Genomic DNA, 27,545 nt, shown 5'->3' on the forward strand with positions numbered 1-27,545 from the left:
GGAAGGAAAGTGAACAGGTGCTGCTCTATCAGCTGAGTGCGTGCTTCATGCATGACTCACTTTTGAGAAATATATGCCTGATGTGAGCTCAGAATAGCAGCAGGGTAATCTCTAGCCCGCACTGATCAAACCTACTCATGCTTACAAGAGTAATGTCTGGTACTGCATATTTACCATGGTACAGTCCAATCCCCCTAGTGTTACTACAATGGTATGATATAACCATACAATGTTACAGCACTGTGGTAAACTATTTAATCTCATACAATGTTACAACACTGTGGTAAACTATATAATCTCATACAATGTTACAGCACTGTGGTAAACTATTTAATCTCATACAATGTTACAGCACTGTGGTAAACTATTTAATCTCATACAATGTTACAGCACTGTGGTAAACTATATAATCTCATACAATGTTACAGCACTGTGGTAAACTATATAATCTCATACAATGTTACAGCACTGTGGTAAACTATATAATCTCATACAATGTTACAGCACTGTGGTAAACTATTTAATCTCATACAATGTTACAGCACTGTGGTAAACTATTTAATCTCATACAATGTTACAGCACTGTGGTAAACTATATAATCTCATACAATGTTACAGCACTGTGGTAAACTACATTCCAAAGGTCTGGTACACAATAATGTACGATGGTAGTGGCTTGTATGACTGTGTTGCTAAATTGTATTCTAGAGCTCATTCCCTTTCTCTGATGTCTGTGAAACAATGGAACCAAGCTTTTTTTTGATGGGATCAGTTTGCTGCATTGGGGGGGGGGGGGGGGGGGGAGGTACTTGGTTTGAATTGTATGTGTGTTGAGTTCACCCCATTTCAACCTAATAAACACATGCTGCAGTATACAGCATAGTTAAACGTTCATTCAAAAACCTTTCAAATGGTGGCTAGAAAACAATGACATATTTTATTTTCAGAGTTAAAGAAATGAAAGAAACTTAGTCATTAAGAATAATAATTTAGAAATGATTTAAGATAAAATACCAGTGTTTTGCTACAGGTTGAGTGTGTGTACGGTTTTCTTAAAAGACAATATTTTATTTTAAGATGCCAATGACTGAACATTCACTACCAGCTGATGTGACCTGGTTAATAATTGTCTGTGTGGAAATGTAACTGATGGTATTTATACAAATCAGTTACCTGCGTTTCCTTTTCAATAAGATATTTTTGGTACATCTGTGCTCAATCTGAATATATGTCAGGGGTTATTGTGAACACTGTTAAGTATAACAATTTATGAATACTCCTTTCTCTCCACTACAGGTCATTTTGGACTTCCAGGTGACCACTCAGACCTTCCCCAACGAGTGTACAGGAAAACACCACAACAGGGAAAATATAACAAACAAATTTCATAGGTAGACAAGGAAAACTAGAAGTCCTAAAACCCAACTAAAACCCTAAAAACCTAAAAAGCAAATCCTCATCTCTATCTGTTCCACATCAACAGGTATGTATGGAAAAAATAATATAACAATATCACCTGGGACCTCGGGATCCAATCCTGTTTGCTGTACGCTCTGTCCTGTTTATATCGCTGGTATGGAGAATTAACAGTGGCCACGGCCTGCTTGATCTCCTCCAGGCCTGGTGGAAACAGTCACAAACACAACAATATCTTGTGCCATCTTCGCACCCTCACCGTGCGGTAGTTCCTGCAGAAAGAGGACACGAACAGCACTTATTCCCACTCCAAGCAGCACTCTACCTGGTTCCAAACGCACCCCACTTTCGGCCCCCCCTTCCGACATGGCCACTGGTACTTAACGTAGAGTAGGCCCTCGCAGTTTGGGTGTGTGTTGTGCTGCTGATATTCAATCTCCGGGTTGTGTCGTTCACTCCTCTGTAGCAGTGACCGCCTTAGCTAAACTGGGATACATGTGGTATTAAAACAAAAATCCAAGGCAGTGCGCCGAAGAGATTTTGCGACTTCAGTAACACAGCAGTTTTAAGGGCTGTGTCATTTTAACGTGGTATAAAAGCAGTTTCAATCTAGCATTGTAGAACCCGCATTAGGTAACGCAGATCCTTTTCGGAATTGCTCTTATACAGAAAACAAAGATTCACATTTAAAAAAACACAATAACAAAACATATAAATGAACATACAATTTTGCAAAGCGGTGGTTCAGGCAGGGAACTCGCTTTTAAACTAGATTAAAATCACACCTCAATCCATTCATCCCTGTTGTGTGTCAGAGTTTGCCTCCTCCTCCCCAGCCTCCACCTGCTTTATATCATACCTAAACCCTAACCCTAACCCTAACCCTCCCCCCAGCCTCCACCTGCTTTATATCATACCTAAACCCTAACCCTAACCCTAACCCTAACCCTAACCCTAACCCTAACCCTCCCCCCAGCCTCCACCTGCTTTATATCATACCTAAACCCTAACCCTAACCCTAACCCTAACCCTAACCCTAACCCTCCACCTTCTTTATATCACACCTAAACCCTAACCCTAACCCTAACCCTCTTCCACCCCCAGCCCCCACCTGCTTTATATCATACCTAAACCCTAACCCTAACCCTCCCCAGCCTTCAATAAATACTGTTCTCTATCGCATGAGTTTTCCTGACTGAAATGGGCATTATATATATAAAAAAAACAAATGGCGTCTGCAAGATTATAGAAACCACAAGCTCAAACGCTGCAATGTATTTCAAGCTAGAATGGAATTCAGCAGCCACTGTAACCCTTTCACAACCTGGGTACATATCAGCTGTCAGACACCTTTACAGAGTGCTCAGTGAAGCTGTCATTCACTGTAATCAAGGACCAATTTACAGGTTGTCAAAAAGTGTTGCTCTGGATTTCTAGTGGGGATGTGTGAAGCTGTCAATGAGGGATGGGTTGAGAGGGCTTAACATTGACAGGGAACAGGGATTCCAATGCAAGTCTGTTAAATCTTAATGCACATCAAAAACGTTACAGTTGAAAAGCAATAGCCTTTCGGCCTTGTCACTGCTAATTCTGCCTTCAGCAATTTAATCCTACTCACAACGCTACAGCGTGGCTGTGAGTCGTGGAATTCGCTTTTTGCATTATTTCACCATGGGAAACAACTATAGTGCTTGAAAGCCTTTAATTCTCTCAATGTTCTTAACAGCAGAAATGGCTCATTTTAGTCAAGAAAAGCACTTTAGATTAACTACCTGATTACTATTACTCCTGTGTCCACCATTGACAGTTAATAGAAAAGAAACAGTCAGATTCAAGTCTGTGCCCTTTTTTCAAGTGTCTAAGTTCTAATGCTTTCACCTGCCAACAGGATCAAGGCTTTAAGGATTCAGGCTATTTGTATTGATTTTATGTGCTGTCATGCTATGTCTGACAGTCCCATATTTCTGAATTGCAGATTCCTCTTCAGAATGCCACCAGTATTTAATTTCCCAAGCGATGGTCAATACCAGAATCCTCTCCACGATTGCTATTTATTAAACAGAAGGGAATGCAAGCCTGTTGGCTCCTTGTGAACAGTGCTTTTGACAAATGTGTTTGAGAAGAGCGACGGTGAAGATTAGAATGTTAAAATGGAATGGGTTATGCAGGGAAGTCAGTATCATTTTGTTTCATAAAAGACATGGTAAGCTAGCCCCCCCAATCAGGACCTGTAAATGATTAAGCTATGTTTTGTGTCTGAGGGAACAGACTTGAGTTTAAATGATGACAGTCCTCCAGTCTCAGTACAGCTCCTTATAAAATTTAAAGGGAATTTCAGACCTTATATGATAGAGAATAATTTATTGTTTTATACAGATCAGATATCAATGCCAAGGTCCAAAGAGGGGCATGCTAGCACATTGTTATTCCTAATAAGAAATGGTTTAATGTTTTGGCACAGTTCTTGAGTGTGATTTGAAGGGTCTTTATTGGACTAAAAAGGTCATAACTGAACACATACTTTCTTCCCTTAAATTTAATTTTAGTCAGACATTAAAGAATATATTCAATGAATTGTTGAATGCATTGTTATATTTAATGAAACCTGTGGTTATGTGTCCTCTCACTGAAGGCATGACTGGCACAAAAAAAGGCAGTAATGTACCATATCTAGTGCAGTACAATCTAATTCTGTTTCTTGGTACTTTTCACAGTCTGCATTTTCCTGGGAAACACTAGGAAGTAACATAAGAGGTGTTACTCACCAACGCTCCGTCACACAGAGGTGTGAAATAAAAATAAGGGTTAGGGAAAACAAACGAGAGCAGATTTGCTGCTGGAAACACAGAGGTGTGAACCAGGAACAGAGTGGAGCCGGCACAGAGGCCTGTAATAGGGGACATGTTACGTGTGTGGGTAGTCACTGGATAATACTGAGGCAAACACAGAGCACTGGTCCTGACATGCCGCACAGGCGCGTAGATGTGTGGCAATGACGTTGCAGTAGCCTTGAATTGTGGCACAGACACTTTTTTTAACACACGCAGCTGCCCTGGTCCACTCAGCGCTGGCGAGCCTCACTGCCCAATCGGTTGCCCGGTCACGCATCTCATCTGCACACACTTACGTAGGAACTAGTGACACGGCTCCCTGTCACAACACCTTTCAAATAATTCAAAATGTTTTAATTGGTGTGTTATGGACCAACAGACACTACACTTGTCTTTCGGCGGGAGGTTTGGGGTTTGAATCTTACCTGGAGATAACCCTGGCTATTCTTTAACTCTTCAGAGTTGGTCCAGGTATATTCAGTGAAGACAGAAAGTTCCTAACAGCCTGTTTAATAAATGTATTGTTGTTCTGGACCTGGCTTAATATAAAGCAGCATAACTAGAAATAAACAGGACTGTTCAAACACTTATACATGTATTCTGAGTAACTAAAAATAACCTGTAATACCCAACAGCCTTTCAACCAGAATTGCTTAAAGAATCATCGTATCATAGTTTAACCTCCATTGTTGTTCAATTACAAACAATCTGTGTTTTGCTGTTTTGTGATTCCGGAGAGATACACCTCCTTGTTGGGTTCCCTAAGAGAATCCTTTGTGTATTTTCAATTTACCCTGGAAATAAAATTCAAACCATCAAAGTGCAACTTGAAATAACACTAGACCCTTGGTCCTGACAAATGTCGAGGATACATGTAGACAAAATAAAATATAGTCTACACATATGCTATTGAAAGCTATTATAATTTGGTAGTCACAGTATGCAAAAGGATACTTTTAGGGATGTTAATCACAGTTGGTTGTTTGTAAGTCTTTTTTTCTCGTCTTATGTCAGCGAGAGTGGGGATGGGAGTGATTGTAAACTTACATGGCCGGCCACTAATACAATGCAGACTGACTACGCCAGCATGGCAGTTACCCGTGCAGAGACCTAGATACAGCAAAGAAATAACACTTATACTTTCTCAATGGACATTCATACCTTAACAATACATCCTGACTGTAGAGCTTACACAGGTTCTGTGTAATTTCTTATAACGGAGCCACACCAACTGAAATCCACCATCAGCCTGGAATGAGACCACAGAGCACATAAATCTATTACAATTCCACATTAACAAAACTCATTGAAATTCTATGGAATTAACGCCCTCCCCCACGAGTGCTGCTCACCCAGCCAAGCCCTGTATCACTTAGCCCTAATTACCACACCTGTAGGAGGCTTTAAATCCAATCTCTCTTTATTCTGCCCACCCATAATTGTAATCCAAACAGTCCTTGTCCAGTTATATTTCTTTGCAAGTTCTGACGGGACGGGATGTGGAGTCCTGCACCACTCTGCACTGATGCATAGGGCGATAACAATAACTAAAATAAAGCACAGACAAGGCGGGTAAACCCGTAGCTAGTCCAAAAGAATTAAACTTTAAAACAATCCCAATAAAAGCTCTTACTTTAATATTAAAAACCCCACTAAACTAAAATCCTACCTATTTCTCTAAAATTTATAATATTTACAATCTCACCTAAAAGTCTACTGCTGAATAGCTACAAATTTAAACTTAAGACAAGCGACATATACATTAATAATTACTTCAATAGAATGGAGAAGAAGCGGATTGGTAAGATCTGAACAAGGAGGGCAACATTGTAGCAATCTCTTATATCAATATTCAGTAGCGTGTTTTATACAAAAGGAAACAACGTTTAACTTGACTATACAGGGACCTTTATGTCTGTTCTCCGTTCTCTGTCCTTTGTTCTCTTTCTGTCTGTTCTCTGTCCTGTTTGTTCTCTCTCTGTCTGTTCTCTGTCCTGTTTGTTCTCTTTCTGTCTGTTCTCTGTCCTGTTTGTTCTCTCTCTGTCTGTTCTCTGTCCTGTTTGTTCTCTCTCTGTCTGTTCTCTGTCCTGTTTGTTCTCTCTCTGTCTGTTCTCTGTCCTGTTTGTTCTCTTTCTGTCTGTTCTCTGTCCTGTTTGTTCTCTTTCTGTCTGTTCTCTGTCCTGTTTGTTCTCTCTCTGTCTGTTCTCTGTCCTTTGTTCTCTTTCTGTCTGTTCTCTGTTCTCTGTCCTGTTTGTTCTCTGTCTGTTCTCTGTCCTGTTTGTTCTATCTCTGCCTGTTCTCTGTCCTTTGTTCTCTTTCTGTCTGTTCTCTGTTCTCTGTCCTGTTTGTTCTCTGTCTGTTCTCCGTTCTCTGTCCTGTTTGTTCTCTGTTCTGCTCTCTGTCCTGTTTGTTCTCTTTCTGTCTGTTCTCTGTTCTGCTCTCTGTCCTGTTTGTTCTCTTTCTGTCTGTTCTCTGTTCTCTGTCCTTTGTTCTCTTTCTGTCTGTTCTCTGTTCTCTGTCCTGTTTGTTCTCTGTCTGTTCTCTGTCCTGTTTGTTCTATCTCTGTCTGTTCTCTGTCCTTTGTTCTCTTTCTGTCTGTTCTCTGTTCTCTGTCCTGTTTGTTCTCTGTCTGTTCTCTGTCCTGTTTGTTCTATCTCTGTCTGTTCTCTGTCCTTTGTTCTCTTTCTGTCTGTTCTCCGTTCTCTGTCCTGTTTGTTCTCTGTCTGCTCTCTGTCCTGTTTGTTCTCTTTCTGTCTGTTCTCTGTTCTGCTCTCTTTCCTGTTTGTTCTCTTTCTGTCTGTTCTCTGTTCTCTTTCCTGTTTGTTCTCTTTCTGTCTGCTCTCTGTCCTGTTTGTTCTCTTTCTGTCTGTTCTCTGTTCTCTTTCCTGTTTGTTCTCTTTCTGTCTGTTCTCTGTTCTCTGCCCTGTTTGTTATCTGTCTGTTCTCCGTTCTCTGTCCTTTGTTCTCTTTCTGTCTGTTCTCTGTCCTGTTTGTTCTCTTTCTGTCTGTCCTCTGTCCTGTTTATTCTCTCTGTATGTTCTCTGTTCTCTGTTCTGTTTGTTCTGACCTCAGTGCACACTACTTCAGACCACAGAACCACTGGTTCAGACCTCAGCACCATTGATTCAGACCTCAGCGCACTGGTTCTGACTTCAGCGCACACTGGTTCGGACCTCAGCACCACTAGTTCTGACCTCAGCACACTGATTCTGACCTCAGCGCACTGGTTCTGACCTCAGCGCACTGGTTCTGACCTCGGCGCACACTGGTTCAGACCTCAGCACACTGGTTCTGACCTCAGTGCGACTGGTTCTGACCTCAGTGCCACTGGTTCTGACCTCAGCGCACTGGTTCTGACCTCAGCGCACTGGTTTTGACCTCAGCGCACTGGTTCAGACCTCAGTGCACTGGTTCTGACCTCAGCGCACTGGTTCTGACCTCAGTGCACACTGGTTCTGACCTCAGTGAACACTGGTTCTGACCTCAGCGCACTGGTTTTGACCTCAGCGCACTGGTTTTGACCTCAGCGCACTGGTTCAGATCTCAGCGCATTGGTTTTGACCTCAGTGCACTGGTTTTGACCTCAGCGCACTGGTTTTGACCTCAGCACACTGGTTCAGATCTCAGTGCACTGGTTCTGACCTCAGCACACTTGTTCTGACCTCAGCACACTGGTTCTGATATCAACGCACACTGGTTCTGATCTCAGCACACTAGTTTAGACCTCAGCGCACTGGTTCTGACCTCAGCGCACTGGTTCTGACCTCAGCGCACTGGTTCAGACCTCAGCGCACTGGTTCTGACCTCAGCGCACTGGTTCTGATCTCAACTCATTGGTTCTGACCTCAGCTCACTGGTCCTGACCTCAGTGCCACTGGTTCTGAGCTCAGCGCCACTGGTTCTGACCTCAGTGCACTGGTTCTGACCTCAGTGCACTGGTTCTGACCTCAGCACACTGGTTCTGACGTCAGCGCACTGGATCTGACCTCAGTGCACACTGGTTCTGACCTCAGTGCACACTGGTTGTGACCTCAGCGCACTGGTTTTGACCTCAGCGCACTGGTTCTGACCTCAGCGCACTGGTTCTGACCTCAGTGCACTGGTTTTGACCTCAGCGCACTGGTTCTGACCTCCTCGCACTGGTTCTGTTCTCAACTCATTGGTTCTGACCTCAGCTCACTGGTCCTGACCTCAGTGCACTGGTTTTGACCTCAGCGCACTGGTTCTGACCTCCTCGCACTGGTTCTGTTCTCAACTCATTGGTTCTGACCTCAGCTCACTGGTCCTGACCTCAGCGCCACTGGTTCTGAGCTCAGCGCCACTGGTTCTGACCTCAGTGCACTGATTCTGATCTCAGCACCACTGTATGTAAAATACAGTATGTCTCATGTCTAAAACTGATAGGCCATTGAATGAATTAATCCCAGATCTGGAGTAAGAAGAGGTGCATCTACTGAGTTTTGTCATGGTGCATCTGGTACTAACTGACCGGAAGTTGCTAATTGCTAATTGCTAAATTAAGCTGCTAATTTTGGGACTGCAACCAAAAATGTGAACATACCACCAAGCTTCAGGATAGATCGGAGTTTTCCAAAGCAGTTCATAATGACAAGAAATGTTCTGAAAGTTATTTCAAGTGATCCAGAAAAATAGGAAACAGCATAGCAAGACCCAATGCATCTTACAGGCATTGTCATAACTTATATAGACACTATACTGGCTCTTTAAGGAAAGAAATTTAGATAAGAGGGGGAGTTGTACAGTAACCAAACTACAGGCAGACTTAACAGAGTGGTCAGAAAGCAGAAACATGTAATAAACAGACCCCAGGAGTCTTAAATAGTTTAATAACCCATGTAAAGCTATCTGGAAGAGGATAGGTGTCTGTATAAAAAGACCAACTCTATTACAACAGAACACATTCAGCACAGGACCAGCTACTGAAATCACTACTGCACTTCGACCACATTTACTGTTGCTTAAATACATGTTTGGCTGAAGCATTTGTTTTAAGCAAACATCACAAGTCCCCAGCCTGTCAACAGGAGACATCTACAAATTTACTCTATGAAGATAATGCCTGTATTTAATAAGGATCGTCCTTTTGTTTTATTTGAGATTCTTCTTCAAACGCTATAGAAATAAAATTGGTAAACACATTGTGGCCTCGTGTTTTATTTTTTCATTTACTGTTGCAGTACAGAACTCACTTAAAGCCTTTATATGCATTTGGCACAGGGACTGTCAGTAAACTTGCTGATGCTATCAGTGAACGATTTTGCAAAGACTCAAGTTATACTATTGCCAGTGTCCAATCCTAAAGTATTTACACTGAGCGAGGGGATCTCTCCCCCTTGTTGTTTATAAAACCTTTCCAACTCATCATCCCCCGCTAATGTACTGCCACTGTTCAATTATCATCGCTCTTAGAGAGCCTTAGCAAAACATCCATGCCCATGTAAATAGACAAAGCTGAAAACTAGCTGGTCTGTTGGCTTACATACTGTAGACAATGTTTTCTTTTGATCAAATTTGTTCTGGAAACTCATCACGCTCTGATAAAGCCCAGTGCAAATATAAGAAAGATCGACATCCACATGTCAAAGTTTACACAGCCTGACTAAGTGTACATCCAGCGGCGATGGTGATGTGAGGTCTGGCTGTTCAGAGCTTCTTAAAGCCTTGTTGAAATGGTTGTTGGGTGGAGGGGTGACAGGTTATGTTGAAATGGTTGTTGGGTGGAGGGGTGACAGGTTATGTTGAAATGGTTGTTGAGTGGAGGGGTGACAGGTTATGTTGAAATGGTTGTTGCGTGGAGGGGTGACAGGTTATGTTGAAATGGTTGTTTGGTGGAGGGGTAACAGGTTATGTTGAAATGGTTGTTGCGTGGAGGGGTGACAGGTTATGTTGAAATGGTTGTTTGGTGGAGGGGTGACAGGTTATGTTGAAATGGTTGTTTGGTGGAGGGGTGACAGGTTATGTTGAAATGGTTGTTGCATGGAGGGGTGACAGGTTATGTTGAAATGGTTGTTTGGTGGAGGGGTGACAGGTTATGTTGAAATGGTTGTTGCGTGGAGGTGTGACAGGTTATGTTGAAATGGTTGTTGGGTGGAGGGGTGACAGGTTATGTTGAAATGGTTGTTGTGTGGAGGGGTGACAGGTTATATTGAAATGGTTGTTGGGTGGAGGGGTGACAGGGTTAGTGGCTCTTCGCTAAAGACAACAAAAACATATTACAGACTTGTTTGAGCCATGGGCTCCCATGTCCTATTGTCAAAACAATATGACTTTTGTGTAGGGTGGAGCTCCAGGCAGCTAATAATATAAATAGCTTGCCATCTTAATAGAAAAGAATATTTGTGGGAGTGCTCACAATACTCTTTGTGACATTTATCAACAGCAGACCTTTTTTGTGTGGTTTTTACAAGTGAGGCATTTGTTAAATACTAAATACTAAATATCTTGGATCTGGTTTTAGCAGAGCTATTTGAACACATAGATTATACTCACATAGTTATACTGGGCTGACCCCTTTTTGTAACTTGGTCTATGGTTAGATATCTTTATATATATATATGATTATTTTATTCCAACTTGGTTCTGTTTGTACCTGTTGTTGTGTGGATGGGTAACAGGTTATGTTGAAATGGTTGTTGCGTGGAGGGGTGACAGGTTATGTTGAAATGGTTGTTCGGTGGAGGGGTGACAGGTTATGTTGAAATGGTTGTTGTGTGGAGGGGTGACAGGTTATGTTGAAATGGTTGTTGGGTGGAGTGGTGACAGGTTATGTTGAAATGGTTGTTGGGTGGAGGGGTGACAGGTTATGTTGAAATGGTTGTTGGGTGGAGGGGTGACAGGTTATGTTGAAATGGTTGTTGGGTGGAGGGGTGACAGGTTATGTTGAAATGGTTGTTGGGTGGAGGGGTGACAGGTTATGTTGAAATGGTTGTTGAGTGGAGGGGTGACAGGTTATGTTGAAATGGCTGTTGCGTGGAGGGGTGACAGGTTATGTTGAAATGGTTGTTGCATGGAGGGGTGACAGGTTATGTTAAAATGGTTGTTGCGTGGAGGGGTGACAGGTTATGTTGAAATGGTTGTTCGGTGGAGGGGTGACAGGTTATGTTGAAATGGTTGTTGTGTGGAGGGGTGACAGGTTATGTTGAAATGGTTGTTGGGTGGAGTGGTGACAGGTTATGTTGAAATGGTTGTTGCATGGAGGGGTGACAGGTTATGTTGAAATGGTTGTTGCGTGGAGGGGTGACAGGTTATGTTGAAATGGTTGTTAGGTGGAGGGGTGACAGGTTATGTTGAAATGGTTGTTGTGTGGAGGGGTGACAGGTTATGTTGAAATGGTTGTTGGGTGGAGTGGTGACAGGTTATGTTGAAATGGTTGTTGGGTGGAGGGGTGACAGGTTATGTTGAAATGGTTGTTGGGTGGAGGGGTGACAGGTTATGTTGAAATGGTTGTTGAGTGGAGGGGTGACAGGTTATGTTGAAATGGCTGTTGCGTGGAGGGGTGGTCAGGTTATGTTGAAATGGTTGTTGGGTGGAGTGGTGACAGGTTATGTTGAAATGGTTGTTGGGTGGAGGGGTGACAGGTTATGTTGAAATGGTTGTTGGGTGGAGGGGTGACAGGTTATGTTGAAATGGTTGTTGCGTGGAGGGGTGGCAGGTTATGTTGAAATAGTTGTTGTGTGGATGGGTGACAGGTTATGTTGAAATGGTTGTTGCTCTGGAGTGGTGACAGGTTATGTTGAAATGGTTGTTGGGTGGAGTGGTGACAGGTTATGTTGAAATGGCTGTTGCATGGAGGGGTGACAGGTTATGTTGAAATGGTTGTTGTGTGGAGGGGTGACAGGTTATGTTGAAATGGTTGTTGGGTGGAGTGGTGACAGGTTATGTTGAAATGGTTGTTGGGTGGAGGGGTGACAGGTTATGTTGAAATGGTTGTTGGGTGGAGGGGTGACAGGTTATGTTGAAATGGTTGTTGTGTGGAGGGGTGACAGGTTATGTTGAAATGGTTGTTGGGTGGAGGGGTGACAGGTTATGTTGAAATGGCTGTTGCGTGGAGGGGTGGTCAGGTTATGTTGAAATGGTTGTTGGGTGGAGTGGTGACAGGTTATGTTGAAATGGTTGTTGGGTGGAGGGGTGACAGGTTATGTTGAAATGGTTGTTGGGTGGAGGGGTGACAGGTTATGTTGAAATGGTTGTTGCGTGGAGGGGTGACAGGTTATGTTGAAATGGTTGTTGAGTGGAGGGGTGATCAGGTTATGTTGAAATGGTTGTTGCATGGAGTGGTGACAGGTTATGTTGAAATGGTTGTTGGGTGGAGTGGTGACAGGTTATGTTGAAATGGTTGTTGGGTGGAGGGGTGACAGGTTATGTTGAAATGGCTGTTGGGTGGAGTGGTGACAGGTTATGTTGAAATGGTTGTTTGGTGGAGTGGTGACAGGTTATGTTGAAATGGTTGTTGCTCTGGAGGGGTGACAGGTTATGTTGAAATGGTTGTTGGGTGGAGGGGTGATCAGGTTATGTTGAAATGGTTGTTGGGTGGAGGGGTGACAGGTTATGTTGAAATGGTTGTTTGGTGGAGTGGTGACAGGTTATGTTGAAATGGTTGTTGCTCTGGAGGGGTGACAGGTTATGTTGAAATGGTTGTTGGGTGGAGGGGTGATCAGGTTATGTTGAAATGGTTGTTGGGTGGAGGGGTGACAGGTTATGTTGAAATGGTTGTTGAGTGGAAGGGTGACAGGTTATGTTGAAATGGTTGTTGCGTGGAGGGGTGATCAGGTTATGTTGAAATGGTTGTTGCGTGGAGGGGTGACAGGTTATGTTGAAATGGTTGTTGGGTGGAGGGGTGACAGGTTATGTTGAAATGGCTGTTGCATAGAGGGGTGACAGGTTATGTTGAAATGGCTGTTGGGTGGAGTGGTGACAGGTTATGTTGAAATGGTTGTTTGGTGGAGTGGTGACAGGTTATGTTGAAATGGTTGTTGGGTGGAGTGGTGACAGGTTATGTTGAAATGGTTGTTGGGTGGAGGGGTGACAGGTTATGTTGAAATGGTTGTTGGGTGGAGGGGTGATCAGGTTATGTTGAAATGGTTGTTGCATGGAGGGGTGACAGGTTATGTTGAAATGGTTGTTGCGTGGAGGGGTGACAGGTTATGTTGAAATGGTTGTTGCGTGGAGGGGTGACAGGTTATGTTGAAATGTTTGTTGGGTGGAGGGGTGACAGGTTATGTTGAAATGGTTGTTGGGTGGAGGGGTGATCAGGTTATGTTGAAATGGTTGTTGCATGGAGGGGTGACAGGTTATGTTGAAATGGTTGTTGGGTGGAGGGGTGACAGGTTATGTTGAAATGGTTGTTGCGTGGAGGGGTGACAGGTTATGTTGAAATGGTTGTTGGGTGGAGGGGTGATCAGGTTATGTTGAAATGGTTGTTGCGTGGAGGGGTGACAGGTTATGTTGAAATGGTTGTTGGGTGGTGGGGTGATCAGGTTATGTTGAAATGGTTGTTGCGTGGAGGGGTGACAGGGTTAGTGGCTCTTCGCTAAAGACAACAAAAACATATTACAGACTTGTTTGAGCCATGGGCTCCCATGTCCTATTGTCAAAACAATATGACTTTTGTGTAGGGTGGAGCTCCAGGCAGCTAATAATATAAATAGCTTGCCATCTTAATAGAAAAGAATATTTGTGGGAGTGCTCACAATACTCTTTGTGACATTTATCAACAGCAGACCTTTTTTGTGTGGTTTTTACAAGTGAGGCATTTGTTAAATACTAAATACTAAATATCTTGGATCTGGTTTTAGCAGGGCTATTTGAACACATAGATTATACTCACATAGTTATACTGGGCTGACCCCTTTTTGTAACTTGGTCTATGGTTAGATATCTTTATATATATATATATGATTATTTTATTCCAACTTGGTTCTGTTTGTACCTGTGCAGTCTGTGTATCTGGAGTGAAACAGCTAATGTAATTAACTACCCATACTCAGGGGTTTGGCTTGTCACTTATTATCATTTACATCCCATCTTCATACCATTTGTATTAAAATGTAAATTAAGTACGCTTTTATATAAAGTTTTAGGGCTGTGTTGAAACTAACAGCTTTCTCACCAGCTTCCTCTACACAAAATGCCTCACCAAAATCAATAACAACCCAAGCACAATTCATTGGGAAGTGTACAGAAATATTGAACAAATCGAAAACAACCGAATAAAAAGGTTTCATGGGAAATGGCACAAAACATGCAAACCCTGCCAACAGAATTCATTTTTTCAGGTAAACATTTTTGTAATGCTTTTTAAAGGTAATTACTGTCAATAACACTGTGCTGTGACATCACAAAGATACAACAACATTTATCTTTAATGAAAAGGCTTAAATGGGACAATTCTGAAAGCATTGTGTTTGACAGAACAGGTCAACCCCAATGGCTGATGAAGTTCATGTAAATCTATATGGCAATTAGTTGAAGTCTCCCAAGGTTAAGCTACAGATATTGCAATATCTATTAGTTCTTCCTGGCTTGTATTATTGCTCAGTCACGTGGTCAAACAGCAGGGGATTTAATATGCTGAGCACAGATGCTAAGGGAAAACAGACTTGCATATAAGGCCAGCTTAAAATAATGATCTTGCATGGTTTACAATCTGAAATGTCAGCTCATTTTCTTTTTGCTTCATTCGATTATAACTACTGTTCCATATGTCATTGGAACTATTGTGTAGCACTGCCATAAATAACAGACTCACATCTGTAAACATACAATTATATTTAAATAACACTTTATTATAAATTATTAACTGCATGTAAATTTGCTGTGAATTTCTATGTAGTAGCAGAAAAAATAGCAAAATAACAGCTAACCCACAAACATCTTTGTAAACATATATAAAGACTATAGAAGTGGACTATACTGCCCTCAAAATCAGAACAGGCACAAGGACAGGGCGATTCGTACCATCGTGACAAACATTATTACAGCGTCTTCTTTTAGCGTTTCAGGTTACTAGTAGACAGTAATGGCATGCAGAACTCATACAATGTTGATGAATGCATGGCCTCCACATTCATGTATGCAAAGGATTACAAAGTGCTGGTACTCAGCATAGGCATTCCTTTACAAGTATCCAGACAGGCTAAAGTAAAGCTCAAATGACCACTTTCATGTGCTGTAGAACATATATGGGAAACAGTTTAGTTTGGTATCCGTTATAACTGATTATAAACAATATAGATACATGTTATTAATTATGCTATTAACAATTATAGACTGTGAGTAAAAATAATAAGACTTATTATACACTTTTGCCCTTGTTTTTTGCTATTGTTTATAATCAGCTATAACGGATATAGTCTCTTTTCAGGTCTGTTTGTCTTTCTATGCCTGTCTGTCTTTATATGTCTGTCTCACCAATTGTATGAGGCGGCTTTGTTTTTGCAATACAGTTGTTATGCACTTTTGCAATTGTATGTTTTGTTGTTGTTTATAATTACTTATAAAGGATACCTAAACTAAAGTGTTACCCATATACTTCTATCAAGTAATTATTATTGCATAATGCAGGTATCCACAGCAACAAGAAGAAGATCTGCTTTCTTTAGAGAGGACAGTCCTGGACCTGTTTATATGTAGATAAATACCTTCACATGCAATTCCATCCTCTTTTTCTGTTTTGTACATCTGACAAAAGCTCATATTAGAGCCTTTTCGTTATATTAATTTCTATTTATTAATCAATGTTACTCTAAAGGTGTTTTTATTTTAAAATAAACTAAATCAATTTTGTAAAAGGGACAGGTAAAACTTTCCTTTAAATGATCAAATCATCAGTGGAACCCCTTCAAAAAATAAAAAAATGTATATCTTGACAGAACAAGAAACTAAACGAACACCCATCATGTAAAAACCACACTTGTAAGCTTTGTAAAAATAGATCCCGTTTAACTCTCCTTAAAACTCATCCACGCTTCTGCACAGGAGCTGAAGATACACAATGTCATTTTTGTTGCCTGTTGTGAACCAGCAAATGCAAACGTGGCTCAATCACTACGTTCGGCTACAGCAAATACAACATTGATGGACTAGCAGCGTGCAAAGCTTCCCCATTACATCCACAGCATGCCACAATTCAATTAGTCTTGGTCAGAGGGTGGCATTATTATTCATAAATGACCGATTGTTCCTAAAGCAAACAGCACAGGGATGGGGCCTGTGATCCTCTTCGTGCCCTGAGCCAAGACACAAAGAAGGGGTTTGGAGAACCCCCGACAGGACACTGTCTGCATCCTGATCCCGTTAGCCTGCTCGCAGTCCCATCCTGCTGTTTTGCATAGTCCTCTGAGATAAAGAGTCCTTCTCTGCATACAAAGGAGGCCTTCAGCCTTGTTATCAGAAACAATATAGCAAGCAGCACGAACAACTCCAGACACGGAAACACAGAGACCTGCTATAGTATAATGGGAATTGCATTTTCACAAGAAATAATACTTGAACCCACAATAAACCCCTCATGCAAGTTATTACATGTGACTTCAGGTCCCAAGAATGGCGTGATGATCTGATCTATTTTAGAAGAGCACTGAAAACATTTAAGATGTGGAAAAAAGGACCACTAATGCTTAATTTCATCATTCTTTAATGCCTCACTTCCCTCTAACGGAACGTACTTTGTTCTTTGCTTCTTATCAGAGAAAAAAAATAGACAACACAAAGTGGTAATGCATAGCATTCTCTAAAAGGTTCTGGTGGTCCTTTAAGCTCCCAGTTACCCTGTATGATCTCGGAGTGCATCTTCCCAATTCAAGCACAGTTGCTGATGACATTCTTTAATTGCTGTTTTTTTTTTTAAACGTTTCCCTCATGACATATTATTTCAGACTATTAGGGGTATGTGTACAAAGATGGGCCAGTTGCAGCGCAAACATACCACAATTTGCATTTTCTTTGTGACACTTAGCAAAGTATACATTTTGTCATATGTACTAAGAAAAAATATGTTAAAGAAAAGAGCTGCAATATACTAATTTCAATATGTGTTGCATCTTCTTTGGGAGTTGAGTTGTGGTTTGCTGCAGAAGAGGGTGCCCGAAAGGATAACATCTATACAACATTTGCTCTTATTAGGAGGTGGGTTTAAAAAAATACAATAAAATCGCACACACATACATTTATAGTGCTCAATGTATTTTAAATGTATAAATCATTGCGCTGAAATAACGCTAATGTGTTTTGGGTAGGCTACACATTACATCATGAACACAAATATAAATCTGTACAGTACACCTATACAGTATACAGTACAGTAGTAAAATTAAATGAACACTTAGCGCACTTTCTTTTTACTTTAGCCTGTAGGCTACCAGTAACACAAAATAAATCATGCTACTTCATTGTACACATTGGTGTACAATGCGAATAAAAGATTATTTGAAATTGAAACTAAATGATTTTAGCGGTTTCTTTTTTAAAGTTATTATTATTATTAACTTGGCAACCTAGACAATTAACAGAAATAGATCATGGTCCCGCATTAACAAGTTATGATAATTACAGGAAGACAATCAATTCTTTTTAATACGAATGCCAAAGTACCAGCAACAAATTTTGCATACCTGTGGCAGAATGAGGGTACTGGCCTGTGTATATGTGTGTTTTGTAGTGGTGGTGGGTAATTAAAGGGTTAATTCACCAGCACTTTAAAAACATGTGAGAATGTGGTGGAGGGTTTAATTGATTAAGTGGGTGTAAATTGCTGCACAGGTGTGTGTATATAAGGGAGCACTGAGAGCACAGGTTTAGTTGGTGTTAGGATTCTGGAGAGGGTAGATCTCTGATCCTGTGTGTGCGAGATCTGTTTTTGTTTAAACTGTTTATTTTATTTAATAAATACGTGCCGTAGCGCTTTTCCCTGCACATCCTGACTCTGAGTCTCCTTACCCCGGTCCGCCTGTCACATTACCACTAATTTGTATTATTATTAGTAGCTTATAGACAAATAAGCTGTTTATTATTTTAGTTAGTCAGGGGTGCAGTGCTAAATTTGCACAATTACAAACCACCTGCACATTAATAGAATAGGTGTGTTTCCTATTCCTATACAGATACTCAGAAAAAGCTGAAGGGGTTAGTGGCACATGTGTGCAGTCTACTGCTTCCAACAGGTTGGGGAAACCAGAAATGTCATAGAAATTTATTTTCAAGGCTTGTAAGTACACCATACTTTTAGGGAAAAATAGGTATTTGGCTGTTTGCCTCAAAAATGCATTGAATTGGCAATGCATGAGAAAAAGCGGACTGTGAAATGCCAGCAACAATTGCGACTGTTTAAAACATGCTTTCAAAAGTTCTTAATAAATTGATGCAATTGTAAGTGTTGCACTGCCTGCAGCTTTTGTACATCTCATTATAATATCAGAGAACTCTCATTTGCACTAACTCCACCCCCCTTTTTGCGAATGTATGCAGGAACGGCCTTAATTACATATTCTTCTACGCTTGAGCCGCAAACAGAAACTGCTGCCGCAAAGCATTCCCTAGAAAGTCGCCAGCAGCATTGCACTTGTTTAGTACATTTCACCCTAGACTTCCAACTCGTTGCAACTGGTTTATGACTATTGCGACAGCCGCAACACTTCAGTACACCTACCTCGAAGTCTGCTTGCAAAATCGGTATATTGACGCATGCATTTCTGTCCAATCTATTCATCAGTATGCTATTGTCTTACATTTCTGTCCTTTGTTATTCACAGCCTGATCATACAGCCAAGGCAACAATTTTACCTAAAGTTATTCTACTTTTGTCATTTGGTAAACGTAGTGTATTTTATGTTTTATAATACATGGTAATGGAACATTCAAACCAATTTTGTTGTTTTCTGAGAAACAGTGTGTGTCATACACTGGGCTAATGTTCATTGATTTTATTTAACGAACCATCAACATTTACACTGCTATAGATCAGACATATGGATAATAATAAAACTGTTAAATGGCAGTTTCGTAGGAAGATGCATTTAAATAATAATAAGAACTATACTGTAAGCAATAATGTACACCCAACTGTGCATAATAAGGCTAAAATTCCATCAAGGGTTTCTGCTGACATATAAATCCCTAGAGCACTTGCTCAAGTGCTTTATCAATGTCACCAGATACCTGCTATGGAATTATAGTCTTGTATGTACAGTTTCAGCATAGATTATTTGTTATAACACATAGTGACATAAATTGTACAAACAGACAGAAATTGTAGAACTAGCAGTGTTTATTTTTAACAATTGAAGAAGTTGTTATGACAATACCACAGAGTTTATTTTTTAACAATCAATTTTAAACTTCAGTATTTTTTTTATTTCATTTACTTTGTGTTTAGCCAGAGGGGCACAGTTAAGCTACATGTATTATTACTAAGAATCAGAGCAGAACATTTGCTTGGCTTGTTTGGAGGGTGGAGTTGGATCATTTCCTCTGCTTTCTGAGGGCTTCAGTCTACTCTGCCTAACATCCCACGGAGGGCATGTGGATGAGGCCATTTCTTACTAAGAGTAGATATATTATTCTGTGATATTCTGCTCTTCCACAAATTTCTCCTCATGTTCTGTGGATAAAACTTTAAATATACTTTTAATAGAGTGGCTGTATTAGGATCCGTCACTATTTAGAGCATTATAAATTAGACCCAAAAATATTGGGGCAGCAGTGTGGAGTAGTCGATAGGGCTCTGGACTCTTGACCGGAGGGTCGTGGGTTCAAATCCCGGTGGGGACACTGCTGCTGTACCCTTGAGCAAGGTACTTTACCTAGATTGCTCCAGTCAAAAAATACCAACTGTATAAATGGGTAATTGTATGTAAAAATAATGTGATATCTTCTAACAATTGTAAGTCGCCCTGGATAAGGGCGTCAGCTAAGAAATAAATAATAATAATAATTTAAAAGAGATAGTTGTTATTTTTTTTCAATTGTATTTTTTGTGAAACCCGGTCATGCAGGTAACACTACACATGCTCAGTTACCACTGCAGGTAAGGGACTGGACATGCTAATGAACATCTCACCTGCCATGCTCTTCTGCACTCAGAACCTCACTTCACCTTTTAAGACCTTTGCAGTCTGGCAGATCTCTCTGTGAAAAGATAATGGGCCATATCAGTGGCATGGTCTCAATTACACAGCCCTGTGAGCCACTCTTTCACTGGAGATGGTGCCTAAGATTTCAATAAGATCAATATGAGCAGACTAGTGTCATGCTTTGCAGCAGGAACACAATGCTGGAAGAATTACAGGTGACCACCAGGCAGGCCCCCAGACGAATTACTACCTACTGGTGGCAAGGTTAACCTTTTGGAAGAGAAGAGATTTTTTTAGGTATTCAGAGCTTAATAGGGTTTTAGCAGGCAAGAGCCTTTACTGGTCAGACTAGAACTGCATATAAAAAAATAGGTCCACTTTTGGTGTACATTTACTTAATATCAGAGGTACCCTTGCATGTCATCTTTACACAGATGATATTATAGTGCTGAGAGGAAGCACCCAGGCAGATGTGGAATTTAGATCAGCAGAAACCCTAATTTAGAAAGTAGGAGAACAAGGTAAAGACTTGGAAGGAGTTCTTCAAGAACCTTCTTTAGATTTGCAAGGGGACTTCTAAAAACAAATAGAAAGAGCAGCAGATGAATTGGGAAGAGCATGAACTCTTTGTCAATGTACCTGTCAAGTGGCTGACCATTTATCTGATAAAGAATGAATATAATTGAAACATCAACAAAAGCAGATTTCCAGGATGATTTCCAGCATTCAAACATCCATGTGGCAGCACTGAGAAGAGAAGCACACAGTGCTATAGGGACAAAGCTGCCAAGAGTATGTGGTTCTGGAATTCACTCTTGCGTAATTCTGGTCAGATGACATCTCAGCATTGGCCTAGGAAACAGATGGGGTGATTGTCTTATTTATCTTCATGAAGTTCATCATCATCAGAACTAATATAGTCATTTAGAAGAAAAGGGTTAGATAATAAAGCAACCTTTCCGATACACTTTACAGCAAGTGTCTCTAATTACTGTGTATTTACATAGAAGTACTTAGTAATTACATGTGTACTTAAACATCATTACAATGTTATGCATAGTTAAAATGTACTTAATGTGTACATCTTTTTGCACAATATATGTAAGTACACAATTGTATGAGAAAAGGCTTAGGTTTAGGTATAGAGTTAGGGTTAGGGTTAGGGTGAGGGTTGCATTAGCTAGAACTACAGCAAGCAGGGAAGCAGAAGGATCAGATTGCTCTCGTATGTAAGTAAGTATAGTTTTTGTTTTAATTGTAAATTGAGTTGTTGCTAGTTTTGATACTGTAAAGTTAACACTATTAGGCACTTAGTTGATTTAACTATTTGCAAAGTCACAGCAGGGTGTGGTTGACTTGATTAGACTAGACTAATCTGCAAGCCATTGTCTAAAGCACACAGCTCTCAATCTCCTAACCTAGTGCACTAGCACTCAGCGCCAGCTCACCCTAACCTAGTGCGGCAGCACTCAGCGCCCGCTAACACTAACTCTAACACTAACCTAGTGCGCCTGCACTCAGCGCTAGCTCACCCTAACCCTAACACTAACCTAGTGAGCCTGCACTCAGTGCCAGCTCACCCTAACCCTAACCGTAACCTATTGAGCCTGCACTCAGTGCCCGCTAACCCTAATACTAACCTAGTGCACCTGCACTCAGCGCCAGCTCATCCTAACCCTAACACTAAACCTAACCTAGTGCGCCAGTTCACCCTAACTCTAACCCTAACCTAGTGCACCTGCACTCAGTGCCAGCTCACCCTAATCCTAACCCTAACCTATTGCGCCTGCACTTAGTACCAGCTTACCCTAACCCTAACCTAGTGCGCCTGCACTCAGTGCCCGCTAACCCTAATACTAACCTAGTGCACCTGCACTCAGTGCCAGCTCACCCTAACTCTAACCCTAACCTAGTGCGCTTGCACTCAGCGCCAGCTCATCCTAACCCTAACACTAACCCTAACCTAGTGTGCCAGTTCACCCTAACACTAACCCTAAACTAGTGCGTCTGCACTCAGCGCCAGCTCACCCTAACCCTAACCCTAACCTATTGCGCCTGCACTCAGTGCCAGCTTACCCTAACCCTAACCTAGTGCGCCTGCACTCAGCGCCCGCTAACCCTAACTCTAACACCAACCTAGTGCACCTGCACTCAGCGCCAGCTAACCCTAACACTAACACTAACCCTAACCTAGTGCGCCAGTTCACCCTAACTCTAACCCTAACCTAGTGCGCCTGCACTGAGCGCCAGCTCATCCTAACCCTAACACTAACCCTAACCTAGTGCGCCAGTTCACCCTAACTCTAACCCTAACCTAGTGCGCCTGCACTCAGCGCCAGCTCACCCTAACCCTAACCCTAACCTAGTGCGCCTGCACTCAGCGGCCACTAACCCTAACTCTAACACTAACACTAACCTAGTGCACCAGCACTCAGCGCTCACCCTAACCCTAACCCTAACCTAGTGTGCCAGCTCACCCTAACCCTAACCTAGTGCACCAGCACTCAGAACCAGCTCACTGAAGAGCCTTATCTACTTCCTTTCCTCTACTGCTCCCTACCATGACTAACTTTAATTCCCTGTAATCTTCTCCTCTCATTCCCGTCCTCTTGCTTCTCCCTGCTGCTGCAAATCTAACTCCTCTAACCTGATCTCCCTGCCTCTCCCCCTCCTCTGCTCCCCCCTACTCTGGAATTGCCGCTCGGCTTCCAACAAAGCTGACTTTCTTTCTTGACTTCCAAGCTCTCACTGAAACCTGGCTCTCCCCTGATAACTCTACCACTCCGGCCGCCCATTCCTCTCTCTATGTCCTGTCCTACTCTCCTTACCCCTCTGGACAGGGCGGGGGAACAGGACTTCTGCCCTCTCTCCCAGCTCTTTTCTGTCCCCCCTGATCTCTGTTAGCACCTTTGAGTTTCACACTGTTGAAATCACCTCCCCCCCATTATTCTCTACCTCCCTCCTGGACCCCTTACCCACTTTCTTGATGAGCTTGACTTCCTCCTCTTCTCCCTCCCTGCTCCCTCCACCCCTGTTGTTGTATTAGATGACTTCAACATCCACCTCTCCAACCCTAACCACTCAGCTGGATTTCTTCACCTTCTTTGCTCCTTCACCTTCTGTCTCTCCACGTTCCCCCCACTTACACAGCAGGCCATCAACTAGACCTCATCTTCACCAAGGACTGCTTCCCCCCGCCCTCTTGGTCACTCCTCTCAATATCTTTGATCACTACTTTATCTCCTTCTCTCTGTCGCTCCCATCCCTTCCTACTCCGATGACCACCTCTGTCACCTTCCATTGAACCCTCCGTTCTTCTCCTCCCTCACCTCCCTTTGCCTCCTCACCTGTCGACCCAAGCCCTGGCTCTCCTCTGTACTCCGCTCAGCTTGTACTGAACTGCGCTCTGCTGAAAAGAAATGGACGAAAACTAGTCTACCTGCTGCCTTGGATCTCTATTGCTCACTCCTCTCTTCCTTCTCCTCTACACTCACCTCTGCCAAACACTCCTACTTCCACTCTATGATCTTTTCTCTACCTTCTCTTCTCTCCTTAGCCCTTCCCCTCTTCCACCTTCCTGTATCTCGGCTGATGACTTTGTCTCCTTCGCCTCCAAAAAAAAACTCCAATGAAACTGCTCTTCTGTCCATCACTAACTCTCTACTCTCTGCCTGTGCCGCCTCCCTCTCCTCTGTCCTAATTCTCCTCGACCTCTCTGCTGCCTTTGACATGTCCTGACATGGCTCACTCTCTGCCTCTTGCTCTCTTTCGACAGGTGTCCACCCAAGGCTCAGTCCTGGGACCCCTCCTGTTTTCTCTCTACACCCGCTCCCTGGTTCCCCTCATCTCCTCCCATGGCTTCTCGTATCATTTCTACGCTGATGATACCCAGATCTTCTCCCCCCTCTGTCTCCGACATCTCCTCCTGTATCTCTACCTGTCAGCCATCTCCTCCTGGATGCACTCACATCATCTTAAACTCAGCCTCTTTTTCTTCCCACCTCTTCCTCCCCCACTGCTAATCTCTCTAATCTTCTCCCATGCTACACCGCTGCTCCACTCCCTCCACTGGCTCCCTATCGTCACTAGCATCAAATTCAAAACTTTTGTACTCGCCTATCGCTGTCTTGACGATTCTGCTCCCTCCTATCTCCGGACTATTATTTCTCCCTACACCCCCTCTCGCGCCCTCCACTCCTCCTCCACCTCCAGCAGATTAGCTGTACCCCCCTCCGCGCCCCTGCCTCCAGAGCCCGCTCCTTTTCCACCCTTGCCCCTCAGTGGTGGAATGACCTACCTAGGGACATCAGGACTGCTCATTCCCTGACCACCTTCCGGCGCCTCCTCAAGACACACCTGTTCAGACAGCATCTATAAACCTCGACTCCTGACTATAATGGACTATATGTCACCCAATTATACCAGTACTTGCATCATGTTGTACTTGCACTGAACTGCTTATATTTTGCCACATTCTACTACTGCTCTTAATTATAACTGTTTTTTATATCTTGTACTCTTAAAGGTACTGTATCTGTATTCACATTTTTTGTAATTGCTCTTATTTGAAATTGTTCTTATCCATTTATCATACTACGTGCTCTTAATGGAATTTACTCTCATAAGCAAACATTTTTATTATAAGTTAACTGCTCTTAGTTGAATTCGCTCTCAAATGTAATTATTTACTGTATTCTTTATTTTGCTCTTATTTGAATTTGATCTTATTTTCTACTGATTTGACTGTAATGTGAGACTTTGTACTGTGGTATTTTGTAACAACTGTAAGTCGCCCTGGATAAGAGCATCTGCTAATAAATTAATAATACCAGTAATAATAACTATGTAATTACTATGTAAATACACATTAATTAGAAACAATGTAAAGTATAGAATCTGTAACAGCAGTGTATCACACCACACTGCCTGTTACAATCTCCCCCTTTAACCTGGGCGATCGGTGCAGGCAACCTATGAGATCCGGGTCACGTCAGCAATGTAACAGGGTAGAGGCTGGGCGTGAACTGGCAACACATTACACCGCAAGTAAGCGTCTTAACCACTATGCAAGGGACAGAATTCGTAAACGGCAGTGCATCTCACAACAGTGCCTGTTACACTAACTTCTAACACCAGGTGTATTCCTAGAGCTACATACAAGCTAATAGACAGTCGAGAATACTGGGGTTCCGTTTACCCCAGAGACTGTTATTATGATAGTTAGTTGCTGACAGACTTTCATAGCAATGACAAACATAACTGTAGCTAACTGTGCCATGCTGCTTTGTTGATACAGTCTTTGAAAATATAATTTAAAGATGGTCAAGGCACAACAGCTATAGCAATATATGCAGTAGATCTGTGGAAGTTATACAATAAGACATTTAAGATTTAAATATGGACAGACTTATCTTGCTGTGCCAAAGATAAAATGGAATTGTCTTTATGTCTCCAACAAATGCTCTTTCCAGCCCCATGAATGGGAGACATGTTGCACAAGTTACAGATCACATACTTCAAATATTGCTTCTACAATTTCAAATCAGTTTAGGGATATCTTAAAGTCATTCCAGGGATATCTATAAATGCGTGACACATACTGAAGTTATTTACAGATAGCGGGTTTAAAAGATATCTGAAATTAAGGGCTCCCGAGTGGCGCGTCCAGTAAAGTGCAGGATGTGCCCTATAGTCTGGACGTTGTCGGTTCGAGTCCAGGCTATTGGACTTGATTAATACCCTAGGTTTATGTCAACACCAGGACAAAAAACTATATAGCATGTAGGCATGAGATTTAGTACTCCAAAGGAGGCAAAATGATGACCCAGAGGGTCAGGAGATAGTGTTTTGAGGAGCTAGCCAACACAGCCTGTACCTTCTGCTGAATGGATCTCCCATGCCCCAAATACCCCATACTTTAGCAAGAGCCCTTCTACTGCATGTGTCAGATAAAATCAAATACAAAATGAATACCATGCTTACAATCTGTACCCTCTTTACTGCTCATAGCTCCTCAAAGGCCCCAGTTCTTCATGCCCACTGTTATTTCTCTGCTCCCCTATCCCCGTGCTTGGCATGACTGATGGGACTAACCTTTCTAACTCAACAAATAAATCTGTTTGATTGGGGCATTAGATCCTACCTGACTCGATTATGGTTTTCTGCATCTCACCAAATGTGCACAGCTCTCGTTATTTTTGTTGGGGATTTTGTTATTAACTTATGAAAATCAATATATTTACTGGAAAAAAAAGCTGGCATAAACAGAGCTGTCTGTCTACTGGTAAATAGCAAAATGCAAATCCATATTGATTGTTTTGGGTGCTGGTGGCAGCTGGGTGTCTGAGGAGGCTACCTTTGCTTGCATCTCACAATTCATGAAACTGCGATCATACCTAGGCAGTTCACAGAATATTAATTCCACTGCGTCATCAGCAGTACCAGTTATCCACTAACAGCAGTCAGCTGTATGGCTTCAATATGTATGACTGAAAATAACTCTCTTCAGCAGTAAAAAATGTTGTCAAAATATTGATATTTGTTTCTGCTGTCACCCTTAGACATGACAGTACAATGCAAAAGATGTTCCTATTTTTAAAGGAGATAAAAAGGAATGCAGCTGTACAGCTTCTACCATTTTCTCAAGGGCGGTATACTGTTGGCACTACAGCACTGGTCACAAGTGGGCTTGACGGTATGTATTACCAGTATACCGGACACTGTATACTGCATATATTTAGTCAAAGGCTGTTTGTTTGGGTCCATTTTAAATACATTTGGTTTCCCTCAGCATTGAGTTTATTCATGTTGGTCAGCTACTCTTTCAACAATGAACACATCTGATTTGGTAGTGCCACCCATTTTCAAACAGTAACGTATACAGTACAACAGAGATAGTAACATAACGCTGTTTCCCTGCACAAAGATAGACATTTAATGGAGTGCAGTTCCCCCTATAAGCACTTGCCTATCACACTCATGGGTGACATCTCCACAATGTGAAAGATGCTTGCCTTGTTTTAGGCTATCCTTATTCCCTATGTGAGAGAAGAATCAGTATGGTCTTGTTTCAGGAAGGTCAAGACACATTATAAAACTATCTATATGTATATTTAAAGAATAAAGATTATATTGATTTAGAGCAATCTAACAAAGAGATGTACTGTATTTTCTCAAAACCTTCCAAAAACAAAGGATTAGGGGTAAAGGT

This window comes from Acipenser ruthenus, chromosome 5, assembly GCF_902713425.1.
Source record: "Acipenser ruthenus chromosome 5, fAciRut3.2 maternal haplotype, whole genome shotgun sequence".
Taxonomy (NCBI): domain Eukaryota; kingdom Metazoa; phylum Chordata; class Actinopteri; order Acipenseriformes; family Acipenseridae; genus Acipenser; species Acipenser ruthenus.